This window comes from Tenrec ecaudatus, chromosome 4, assembly GCF_050624435.1.
Source record: "Tenrec ecaudatus isolate mTenEca1 chromosome 4, mTenEca1.hap1, whole genome shotgun sequence".
Taxonomy (NCBI): Eukaryota; Metazoa; Chordata; class Mammalia; order Afrosoricida; family Tenrecidae; genus Tenrec; species Tenrec ecaudatus.
The window spans coordinates 110,626,965-110,639,452 of NC_134533.1; the positions used below are offsets into that span (position 1 = coordinate 110,626,965).

Genomic DNA, 12,488 nt, shown 5'->3' on the forward strand with positions numbered 1-12,488 from the left:
TCTTGGTAGACAGCATTGCCAGTGCAATTGATTTCAGTATATTGACCTGATAGCTGAAACCTTGCTAAAAATCTATCGATTCTTTATGATCTTTTTAGGTGTGAAATCACATTATTTAGAAGTTTAGTCTTGTTTCTTCCTTCCTGCTTGCCTTTGTTGGCTAGAAGTGGTATTGTCTGGCTAATTATGCTGTGCAAATCTTTCATTCTCTATTTCAAAAGCAAAGAACCCAACATTTCATTATTAAATATGATGTTTACTATAGGCTTTTAGTAGATTTACTTTATCAGACTAACATTTTCTTCTCTTCCTAGTTTTCTAAGAGATTTGTGTTGCTTGTTTCAATGATAAATGGACATTGAATTTTAGAGCTAGTAAGAAGATAATATAAATTTTATCTTTTGTCTGCCAAGTAATTTGTTAACAAACTAATTTATTTATTTTTCTATTATTTAAATGAATTTTGAATATTCAACCAATGAGTCAGAATATATTCAATAGCTGTGAATTTTTCTGAAATAAATTCAGTTTTGTTCAATGCATTACCCTTTTTACATTGCCGATTCTATTTTCTGGTATTTTGTTTTGGAGTTTTGCTTACCTATTCCTGAATGATATTGGCCTCTTTCTCATCATATTGTTGTCTGTAATTTAAGACTATGTTGGCCTTGGAAAGGGAGTTGGGAAAAAAGATTAATCTTTTTCCCTTTTTAAAATGTTTGGAAGAATTTACAAATGAAAGTATTTGGACCTGGGAATATTTGGGGAGGAAAAATTCTCAACTAAAGCTATAGTTTCTTTAATAATTAAGGGAATGGTAATATTTTCTCTTGTTATAAATCTGTGAGTTATGATTTTCCTAGCAATTTGTCCACTTCATCAAATTTTCAAACTTACTAACATAATATCTCGGTGTCTTTTTTTTAAAATAAAATTGTATTGTTTTCAGTGAAGGTTTTTCACAGCTAATGAAAGTTTTGTCCTGATAATCTCAGTACAATTTTCTCAGTGACATTAGTTAAAAATTTTTGCATTAAAAAAGGTAGAAAATAATAAAAGTAGAACAACTTAAGAATGGGTTAAAATTTTAACCTAACTCTATTTCAATAATTCGCTTTCTGGTGTACTCTGTCTGTGGCCAGGCCAGTTCCCATTCCTAGTTCATGGATCTGGGGAATTCAATAGAGGTTTATTCCCAGCGAGGTCTCTACTAACAGATTTTGAACTTTCACTCTCATCTGCAGACTTTGGCAAGCTGGGTGCATTTCCCTCCTCTGATGTTGTATTTCATTATTTACAATCCTTGAATCACCCAAGCTGTTGTGCTTCTTCCATGTGGACTTAGCTCTAACATCACTTAAATGGCTAGTAATTTTGAAAAAGCTTTTAAGACCTCACACACTATTCTTTCTGAACCAAGCACCACCAATCTCAGTATCTTTTTAATGAGTGGGTATGTTGTGCTAGGAGTCACTGTATTTATTCCTGATATTAGTTCCTTCTCTTTATCTTTTTAATCAATCTTGCCAGTGATTTATCAAGTTTCCATGTGCTTTTCAAAGAATCAAACTTTTGACTTGGTTTATCATTTTTTATTTGATGATTTTCAAGTATCATTAGTTTCTGCTCATGTTTTTAATATTTTTTTCCTCTTATTTTCTTAGGATTTAATTTTATGATTTTTTTCTTCTAAGCTACTTAAGTGGTTGCTTGTATCACTGGTATTTTTCATCCTTATTTCCTAAACACGGATTTAAACTACAAATTTCCTTTAATAACTATTCAAGCTATTCAAAAATATCTTCCAAATTTGGGGTATGTTATATTTTTATATTCTTACAATTAAAATATTTTATAGTTTTGTTTGTAATCAACTTTTTGAAGTATATATTATTTGGAAGTCTTTTAAAAAATAAACATTTAACATTTTTTAATAGTTACTATTTTAGAGTTAATTTCTTATTTAAAATACCTGTTGTCCAATCATGTACTCCCAATTTCAATCTTCGAAATTTATTGAGACTTCCTTTGTGACTCAAAATATGATCAATTTACACAAATGTTCCACAAATGCTCGAGAATTATTTGGATTCTACGATTAGAGTGTTCTCTTTATTCCTTGGAGGAAATTTGCAAATAACGTTATTAAAATATCTCCTCTCCTTACTGCATTTATATTAGCTATTAAGAGAAATGTGACAAAATCTTCCACTATGATTTCAGTGTATCTATTTCTCCTTACAATTTCTGCTTTCAATATTTTGAGGCCAGGTGCATATAAATTTACTATTGCTGCTCTCAACCTGGCGAATGAAAGCCTTGATCATTATGAAATATTTCTCTTTTCTTTAATAATCTTCGTAGCCTTAAAATCAGTCTTGTCTAACAATAGTAACTCCACTAGCCTTCCTTTTAAAAGAGCCCTGGTGAAGAGTGGGTTTTCTGTTGAGCTGTGCACCCTTGATCATCTTAAAGGGTAGCTCCACTCTGTCCTACAGGGTGGCCACGAGTCGTCAAACTGATTCAATGGCAGTGTATAGCCTTCCTTTAAGGAGCCCTGGTGGTGAGTGCTCCTTTTATTCTTAATTTTCTCTAGCTTATATTTTTTAGATGTGTTTCTTGTCAACAGAAAATAGCTGGATTTCTGAAGTACAGGCAGACAATATTTCCATGTAATTAGAGCACCTGGCGTATTTACATACAGTACCACAGCTGCTAAACAGCCCCCTCTCAAAAAAAAAGCCAACCAACCCCAGTGCCATCGAGTCAATACCCACTTATAAAGCAGCTATATTTGGGTCTAATGCTCTAGGTGCTTTCCCTTTCTCTGCCTGTTCTACCTTCCCAGTTTATTGTCTTCTCTCTGAGTAGCTTCTGGGGATAGAACTAAAATGAGAAGACTGTAATGGAAAATGCGCAGCTCGGTGCATCTTAATGAGCACTGGCACCCATGTAACCACTGCTTACATCAAGACAGAAAATATTTTCATGCCCCCCAAAATATCCTTACATCTCTTACTAGTGAATTTCCTCAATTCCACCCTACAACCACATTTCTAACATCTATCAACACAGGTGTGCTTGCTCTAGGACATTGCCGACAGGCTACGTCTTGGTCTGGCAGCTTGCCCTCAGCATGTTTCATTTGAGATCTCCTTGGGTCTGAATTGCTGGTTTCTTTTCATTGCTGAGCCAATATTCCATTGTGGGACTACACTACAATTCGGTTGGCTATGTTATTGGACATTTGGGTTGTTTCAAGTTTGGGGTTATGATGAAGAAAACTGCTGTGAAATTTCATCAATATGTGTTTTTATGAACATGTGTTTATATTTCTTCGGGGAATATGCTTAAGAGTAGAATTTCTGGGGCACAGAGCATACGCATGTTTGTATTCTTTCAATATACTTATCCAATTTGTATGCTGATCTTTGGATCATGAAGAAGAGCTTGGCATCCAGACTGAAGAATTAACAACCTATAATAATATACAGATGACACAACCTTGCTTTCAGAAAGCAAAGAAAGCTTGAAGCACTTACTGAGGAAGTCTAGGATCTTCTGTTTGGGTTATATATCAATATAGAAAAATAAAAAATTCTCAAAACTAGGCCCATTACCAAAATAGTGACAAAAGGAGAAAAGATCGAAGGTGTCAAGGATTTTATTTTATGGGATCCACAATGAAACCCATGGGGGAGCAGTCATGAGATCAAATGGGATATTGCATTGGATAAATCACTGCAAAAGGTTACTTTACAATATTAAAGAGCAAACATGTCACTCTGGAGGCAAAGACATGCCTGGCAACCAAAGCCATGGCCTTTTCAGTTGCCTAATATTCACGTGAAAGTTTGAGCTTGACCAAGAAAGACTGAAGAAGGGATGCATTTGAATCATGGTGTTGGTGAGGAATGTTCGACAAGATGGATTGACACAATATCACAGCAATGGGTTGAAACACAGCAGCGACTGTGAGAGTGGCATGGGACCAGAGCATGCTGCGTTCTGGTGTACTCACTGTGGATTGGAACTCACCCCATGGCATGTAACAAGGAGAGAGCATGCGCATACTTAACTCTGTAAGAAGCAGCCCAATAGTTTTCCAAAGTGATTGGACCAGTTTATACTTCCACCAGCAATATGTGTGCCCCTGTTGCCTCGAATCCTTACAATTTTTGGTAGTCTCTTCCTTTTTCAAGCCATCTAGTGTGTGTGTGTGTGTGTGTGTGTGTGTGTGTGTGTGTGTGTGTGTGTGTGTGTGTCTTAGGAGTCCTAGTTGTATAGTAGTTTAAGCCATCAGCTACTAATTCAGTGAATCCACCAGCTGCTCCATGAGGGAAAGACGCAGCAATCTGTTTCAATAAAGATTGAAGGTTTGGAAACCCTATAGGATGGTCTACTCTGTCCTATAGGGTCACTACGAGATGGACTGACACAGTCATTACAACAGGGGGCTCAAACACAGCCATGATTATGAAGGTGACAAAGGACAGGAATTGACTTCATAGCAGTGAGTTTAGTGCGTGCGTGGTGGCATCTCCTTGTGGTTTTAATTTGCATATACCTTGTTAATAATAATGTTAAGCACCATTTCTTGGGATTTTGAGTCACTGGACCTTTTTTTCCAATCATTTTATTGGGGGCTCTTACAACTCTTATCACAATCCATACATCCATCCATTGTGTCAAGCACATTTGTACATTTGTTGCCATCATCATTCTCAAAACATTTGTTTCCTACTTGAGCCCTTAGTATAACCTCCTTATTTTTTACCCTCCCTCTCTGCCCCATCCTTCATGAACCCTTAATAATTTAGAAATTAATATTATTTTGCCATGTCTTACACTGTCCGATGTCTCCCTTCACCTACTTTTCTGTTGTCTGTCCTCCAAGGTGGAGGTTATATGTAGATCCTTGTAATCAGTTCCCCCTTTCGACCCCACCTTCCCTCCCCCCTCCTGGTATCGCCACTCTCACCAGTGGTCCTGAGGGGTTCAGCTGTCCTGGATTCCCTGTGTTTCCAGTTCCTATATGTACTAGTGTACATCCTCTGGTCTAGCCATATTTGTAAGGTAGAATTGGGATCATGATAGTGGGGGGGAGGAAGCATTTAAGAACTAGAGGAAAGTTGCATGTTTTGTCATTGCTACACTGCACCCTGACTAGCTTTTCTCCTCCCCACAACCCTTTTGAGGGGATGTCCAGTTGCTTACAGATGGGCTTTGGTTCCCCACTCTGCACTCCCTCTCATTCACAATGATATGATTCTTCTGTTCTTTGGATATCTGATACCTGATCCCTTCTATACTTTGTGATCACACTGGTGTGCTTCTTCCATGTGGGCTTTGTTCCTTCTCAGCTAGATGGCTGCTTGTTTATCTTTAAGACCCCAGACACTATATCTTTTGATAGTGAGGCTCCATCAGCTTTCTTCACATTTGCTTATGCACCCACTTTTGTCTTCAGTGATCATGTCAGTAAGGTGAGCATCATGGAATGCCAATTTAATAGAACAAAGTGTTCTTTCATTGAGGGAGTACTTGAGTAGAGGCTCTTTTTTGAAGTGCCTTTGCAAGCTTTCTGTTCAATTTTTCAGTTGCATTGTTTATATTTTCATTTTAGATTCATTTAGTCCTTGGTCATGTGACTATTGCAGTCCAAATGTTTCCCCCAGTTGGTGACTTAGCTTTGCACCTTTTTAATTATGTCTGATTAACACATTTTTATCGGAGAAATCCAATGTATCATTTTTCATTTAATAGTATTTTTGAGTCTTACCTAAGAAAACTAAAGGGGCAAAAATATAATAATAAAAATTAAAAAGAGGATAACAATTTGAAGCAACTCATATTTGAGTAATAGGTTTGTCCTAGCACAAACTATCTCCACCACAAGAACCAAAAATGGAGCCTCTCATACTGGTACCTTGGAAGAAAGGCCTGGGTATCTGCTTTTCTTTCTTTTAAAAAAATATAATTTTATTGGGGGCTCTTACAGCTCTTTCACAATCCATACATTCATCCACTGTGTCAGTCACCTGTGTACATATGTTGCCGTGATCATTTTCCAAAACTTTTCTTTCTACTTGGTATCAGCTCCTCATTTCATTTTGGTCCCTCCCTCCCCCACCCTTCCTCCTTCATGAACCCTTAATAATTATTCATTTATTGAACCCTTGATCATTTATAATTTTTTCATGTGTTACATGGCCTGCTGTCTCCCTTCACCAACTTTTCTGTTGCCCATCCTGCTGAAAGGGGGCAACAGGTTATACGTTGACCGTTGTGATCAGTTCCTCCTTTCTCCCCCCATCTTCTTGGTATCACTACTTTCATTATTGGTCCTGAGGGGTTTATCTGTCCTGGATTCCTTGGGTTTCCAGCTCTTATCTGTATCAGGTACATGCTCTTGTCTAGCCAGATTTGTAAAGTAGAATTGGAGTGATGATATCTGAGGGGAGGAAGCATTAAAGAACTAGAGGAAAGTTGTACGCTTTGTCGGTGCTATACAGCACCCTAACTGGCTCATCTCTTCCTTGTGACCCTCTGTAAGGGAATGTCCAGTTGTCTACAGATGGGCTTTGGGTCTCCACTCTGCCATTCCCATCATTTACATTGATATGATTTTTTGTTCTGGGTCTTTGATGCCTGGGTATCTGCTTTTCAAAGATCAAAGTAATGAAAATCCCATGATGCACAGTTCTCCTCTGACACCATGGTTCAACATGAGTTTACTCTAGGACAGTGGTTCTCAACCTTCCTAACGCCGTGATCCTTTAATACAGTTCCTCATGTTGGGGTGACCCCCAATCATAAAATTATTTTCGTTGCTACTTCATAACTGTAATTTTACTACTGTTGTGAATCGGGCAACACCGGTGAAAGGGTCATTTGACCCCCAAAGGGGTCAGGACCCCCAGGTTGAGAACCGCTGCTCTAGGGCAACTGATTTTATAATATAGAAATAGATAGCTTGAACACCTGTTGGTGTTGGTAGGTGTTGTCAGGTTAATTGGTATTAGATGGTATAGGTTTTAGACTCAAAATCTTCCTGTGAACTTGTAAGGGCATCTACTAAATTAACAGGCAGTGAGCTATTAATTTACAGATATTTTCTTTTGCAATTCTTACAAGAGCCCAGTATTGGCAATCTCATCTCTCTTTAACATGTAAAAAAAAAAAAACTAAGATTAAAAGAGATAACGTGATGTGGCCAATTCACACAGATACATATTTCAGAGCTAGATGCCAACATCAGTATTTCTGATTCTAAATCTGTTTTTTTCTACTATAGGACCACTCACCATCTTTGTTGAATATTTTTAAGCCCTTATCTACTACAGACAGGGCATATACTTTGGAAATACAAATGTGAATACAATCCAGCTCCCCTTCTCAAGAAAACGAGATATACACATTCAAAGATAGCCAATGAAATAGCTTTCTGCTAGTAGCTATTACTGTACAGCAAATAGTAAGACCCCAAACTTTGACCATCTGTATCCTCACTAAACCAGTCACGTAAAACATCAGATAATGATATTGCCATAACTCATCTGGCTCCCCCTTTGAACTGGCTGTAGGAAGGTCAGACCTGAAGGTGAGATTCAATCCTACTTGTTTCTCATGTCTCTGCTTTCCTCTTTAAACACGACTTTCTCTTTTCCTTTCCAATGTAAGTGTCTTTTATAGGAATCCCAGTGGCTTGATGGTGGTAGGTTTGGTTTGATGTTTGGTTTGTTATTGTTAGGTGTCCTGAAGTTGGTTCCAACTCAAAGTTACCCTTTGTAAACAGAAGGAAACACCGCCTTGTCCTGCCCCATCACCAACATTGTCCTTACGTTTCAGTCCATGATTATAGCCACTGTGTCAATCCTTCTGGTCTAGGACCATCCTCCTTCTGCTGCACCTCTTCCTTACCACACCTGCTGTCCTTCTCCAGGGACTAGTCTCTCCTGACAGCATGTCCAAATATGTGAGATGAAGTCTGGCCATCTTGCTTCTAAGGGGCATTGTGGCCGTACTTCTTTTAAGACAGATTTGTTTGTTCCTTTGGTGGTCCCTAGCACTTCCAGGATTGTTTGCCAGAACCATAACTTAAATGCATCAATTCTTCCTTGATTTTCCTTATTCAGTGTCCAACTTTTACAGGCACGTGAGGGGATTATAAATACCGCGACTTGGGTCAGGCACACCTTAATCCTCAAAGTAACGTCCTTGCTTTTTGGAAAAACTGAGAGAAAACCGTGACAAACTGGCTAATTAGAATGTCTTAAATTCTCTTGAAGAACAAGTTGGGGAAAATGATGACTAACGTGTATCAGAAAGCTCACAGATCCATTCAATTGGGAAAAACGCAGCTGGGGGTTAATGCGAGATGCTCGGTTTCCTACTTTTTTATCTGGTTGGGAAAGCCCTCATGGAAAAATTCTCTTTGACCCATTTGACAAAGATTAAGTAATCAATTGCTAAAGGTTGACAGTTCAAACTCATGCAGCCGCTTCATAGAAAGAGTGCATGGTCATAGGCTTTCATAAAAGATTGTAGCCAAGAAAACCCAATCCTGTGATGTGGGTGCTATTATTATCCTGATATTATGGAAGAAGAAACAGAGATTAGGAGAGAATAAGTCTATTGTCCCAGGTGGCTGATAAGTGTCTAAGCCAGCCCCGTTCCAGACCTGGAGAAGCGAGAGGGACTGGCAGTGCGTGCGGCCTGGGTACTTGGAACCTCAAAAGCAATGAGCCACAGTCAGATTCCAAATCAAAAGTGACTTTGCTAACATTTAATAGCGGTTTTCTCTTTTAAAAAATTCTACACTTGTCAAATAAATTATGTGTGTGTCAGTCCTATAGCTGTTTCATCTAGAAGTTGAGCTGATTTTGTCTCTGTGATTAGTTGAAATGTTATTAGTTTCATATTGGGTACCAATTCCAATGTTAGAACTTCTACAAATTTGTTACAATTTTTCCTCCATCGTTGTCACCCAGAAGCAACTGAGTTAACTCAATATTCTCTCTCTATCTACATATCTATTCTCTTAAAAATCACACTAAACCAATAATAGAAAGTGATTGAAATTGATTGAACATGCAATGTACAAATTGAAGTAACATTTTGACTACAGTGTCAGCAATGCTCTGAAGATGAAAACTTCTGAAATTGTTACAAAACCTTATGGCATCGCCACAAAGAAATGGGTGGTAATAAGAACAATAAAAAAATTGTGAACAGGAACGAATTTCATTCAATTAAAATACTTGCTGATTTATCCTAAACATTGCTTCCAGTCTGACCTTGGGAGTGTGTTTTAATTCCTCAATAGAGTACGGTGCCCACAGACAAATAGTCTTATAGTTTATCCAAATCATTGATTCCAAGGCCCATTTTTTTCTAGTTTTAAGATTCAAAAGAACATCTAAGGGCAATGACCTTAGTGATGTGTGTGTGTGTGTGCGTGCGTGTGTGCGTGCGTGCATGAGTGCGTGCGTGTGTGTGTGTAGAGAGAGATCTCTATATCTCCATACTCATTGCCATCAAGTCAATGCTGACTCAGAGTGGCCCTATAGGATGTGGTAGAAGAACTGCCCCTGTGGGTTTCTGCGGATGTAGCTCTTTATGGGAGTAGAATGTGTCATCTTTCTCCCACAGAGCAGTTGGTGGGTTTGAGCATCTGACCTTGCAGTTAGCAGTCCAATGGATAAATCACTATGCTATCAGCTCAATGCATAACCACTACCGAATTTTTCATGACCTTTTCAAAGCCTCCTCTTATATATGTGTGTATGCCCATGTGTGTGTAGCTATATGTGTGTACACACACGTGTGTGAAGTTTTTGAAGCCCATAAATGTCCACTTGATTCTGACTAGTAACTACCGTAGAGGACAGAACAGCCACAGATGGTTTCAAAAGCTATTGATCTTTATGGAAGTTGAATGCGACATTTTTCCTGCCATGGAGTGACTGGGGGGTTTCAAACTACCAACTTTTCAGTTAGTAATCAACCATTGAACCACCAAGCTTCTAACTCCTTCGAGCTCTCTCTTTCTCTGGAGAGAGAGAGAATGCACCCATGTTTAACCACTATACCACCAGGGCTGTTGCCGTGTGTGTATATACACATAGATGAAGGGACTTCAAAATGCTTATGGAAAAGTAGAATGATTCATAATGGAGCATTTCCATGGACCTTTGGAAGCCCTGCGCATATCTTCACTTTGTGTGTTCATGTAAGATGGTGAAGGGGAAAGTGAGAATACTTAACCCATCATTTATCTCTAGGGAGGCCCAGGCTCTCATGTCTTAGGCTACTGTCCTAAGAAGTGAGGTCATTCAATGGTAGAATCCTCACCTCTTATGAAGAGTCCGTAGTTCGGTGCCAATGCACACCCAGCAGCCCTCTGTCAGCCCTCTGTCAGGGGCCTTGGGTGCTTCTATGATGCTGCACAGGTTTCAGTGGAGCTTCTAGACTTAGATGGACTAGAAAGAAATACTTCAAAATCTATTTCTGAGAATCAACCAATTAAAACCAAGCCGATTATCACAAAGATTCAATATAAGATCCATTATGGAACTGGCACGGGACCAGGAAGTGTTTCTTTCTAATATGCATTGGTCCCATTAATGGGATGGTGTTGGTGGGGTGATCAACTCAACCTCAGGGGGATAGGTAATTGTATGTTAACTGGAAGACACAGAAGTGTAGAGGTATCCAACCTGTCAATCAGGTCACAGACTGATGGTGCCTCCTTGTGGGTATGGCCTTCTCATAAAGATGGTCCTGGGAACCTCTCACTTTTTTTTTTTTTTTTGATACATAAAAAGGCTTTATTTGCAAGGTTTAGTCAAACAAGCCAAAGCCCATGTCGTCATCTGGCTCCTCGGATTCCTTCTCCTCTGCTGCAGCTGGGGCTGAGCCGGCAGCAGGAGCCCCTGACCTCGAGGCGGCGGAAACGGCCACAGCGCTGCCCGCAGGCACACTGGCAAGCTCGCCAATACCCTGGGCAATAACGGCTTCAATGTTCTTCCCGTTCAGCTCATTGATGACCTTGTTGAGCCAGTCGTTGTCGGCTTCGATAGCCACGCTGTCCAGGATTTTCTTGATGTCCTTGGCGCTGGGAGATGCATTGCCCCCGAGGGCGGCCAGCAGGTAGGAGGTGACTTAATGTGTTTAGGCAACGGTGGACAGGCCTCACCTGTGCGACCTCGGTGGCCTCAGGGAGGAGAAGCTTTTCGGGGTGGGGGAGAATAGGGAATGTTTGAAAACAATTTACTGAAAACAGAGGCATTCAAGTACAGATTCAGGGCACCTGCTCTAGGGAAAGGTTTTCTCTCTGGGGGTCTAGCGTTCCTGAGAGATTTCCAGGTGTGTTGGTTTTACCGACCTCTTGAGGTTCTCCGTGCAGGGAGCGGCTCCACAGGGATTCCTGGCTCTTCTTTCTTGGGCGTGGTCATCTCTGCCCACTAGTTCACTCTCTTTTGTACCTCACAAGAAATAGGACTCAAGATATAATCTATTTCTGCCTGTCAACTCCACTACCCGTATGCCCCAACATAATAGAGTAGGGTTGACCAAACAGGAGAATGCAATTAAAGGCAGTTGTGTAAGAGTGGTGTAGCCAAGCCAACAAGTTTTTCTGTGGAACCCATTCAACCCATAGTAGCCCCTGATGTTCTCTCAGAAGGTACCTGCAGCTCCTACCTAAAGACAGCATATGTACATTCTGATTCTAGGTGATCTTTTCCTTGGGGCTTGCCTTCACTTTCCTGATTGCTGACCACCCAGACAGCTGCCAGAGGCCTACCATGTTTCCATCTACCTTGGATCCACGAAACTTTGCACCCACCAGCCTGTGGTCTTCCTGCATTCTGCATCATTGCATATGGCTGTGTGAGTCTGAAGAGGGACTTATGGACTAGAACCAGACTTACGGACTTGAGTTGAACTGGGCTGGAATGCTTTCTTGATTTATAGTTACTTCTTGGCATAAAGTGTTTTCTTAAACATATGTGAGTGTCACTTGATTTGTTTCTCTAGCCAACTAAACGTAAACCATCAGCCCACAACAACAATGCTCTAGGAGGGAAGTAGAGACAGAATCACCCTTAACCAAGTCTAGTCAGCATGGAGGTAGGAGAAGTGAGTCACGAATGTTTCTTCCTGTTTGATCCTGATGGGGTGGTTGAGTTTGGGTAAATTCCTTATCTTCTCTGAGTTTAATTAGTTCCCCTTTCTGTAAAACAGGGAGATTGGTATCCATGATTTAATACATTTCTCCCTGCACAAGTATCTGGCCTACCCAGGCAAGGTCCAAAGGAGGAGATGTGTGACTTCAATGGTGGCTTGGAGAACAACCATCAGTACCATTGGCATTACCACCAGCTGACACAGGATGGTCGGGGAAGGGGGCTGGTGGTAAGAGCTGGTTAGGAGTCAAATAGAAAACAGGAAAGTGAGAATATGAGAATGCTCCGGGGCCTAGC

At 40.1% G+C, this 12,488-nt stretch overlaps 1 pseudogene; it reads right to left on the bottom strand.

Annotated features, from left to right (window-relative positions):
* Positions 1-10,845: 10,845 nt before the first annotated feature.
* On the bottom strand, positions 10,846-11,459 carry LOC142445988 (large ribosomal subunit protein P2 pseudogene; annotated as a pseudogene).
* Positions 11,460-12,488: the final 1,029 nt, after the last annotated feature.